This window comes from Arachis duranensis, chromosome 2, assembly GCF_000817695.3.
Source record: "Arachis duranensis cultivar V14167 chromosome 2, aradu.V14167.gnm2.J7QH, whole genome shotgun sequence".
Lineage (NCBI taxonomy): Eukaryota > Viridiplantae > Streptophyta > Magnoliopsida > Fabales > Fabaceae > Arachis > Arachis duranensis.
In genome coordinates this window covers 85,745,637-85,746,272 of record NC_029773.3, presented here as the reverse complement: position 1 = coordinate 85,746,272, position 636 = coordinate 85,745,637, and positions in this window count along the sequence as shown.

The window sequence follows — 636 nt, the reverse complement described above, 5'->3', positions numbered from 1 at the left end:
TTTTTAACTTAGAAAATTTTTAGCAGAATGACCCCCCGCGCGTAGGCGCACTTGGCGCATACGCGCCGTTCTTCTCGAAAGCGCCATCCACGCGTGCACGTGATGTGCGCGGGCGCGCCGATGTGCTGCACCCAATGCCCAGCCATTTTCCAGAGAGTTATGCCAGAACTGTGCCAGTTTTGTGCCTGGGGCACGAGAGTACCCACGCGTACGCGTGGTTGACGCGTGCGCGGCGTTTGACTAGTTTTCAATCCACACGTTAGCGTGCATGACGCTTACGCGTCGATGAGTTTTCGAGGCCATCCACGCGTGCGCGTGGAGTGCGTGTACGCATGGACCTGTTTTCATCCCAAAGTTGATTTTTGAGTTTTAAAAGCCAAATTTCATACTTCTAAGCCTCCGATCTCACCACTTATACCTTAAATCATTATGATATGTCTAGCTATGAGAAGGAAGGCTAATGAATGTGGTAACTTGCAAGTGAAGCAAGGGGAAAATGAATGATCAATGAGGATCAAGCATGATTATGTGAGATGCGGAGGATGGTGGTGGAAGTGCTTGTTATGCCATGGGCCGAAAGGCTGTAATTGTTGATGAAACGGCTGGTTATGGATTTAACCGTGAGCCGGATGGCTG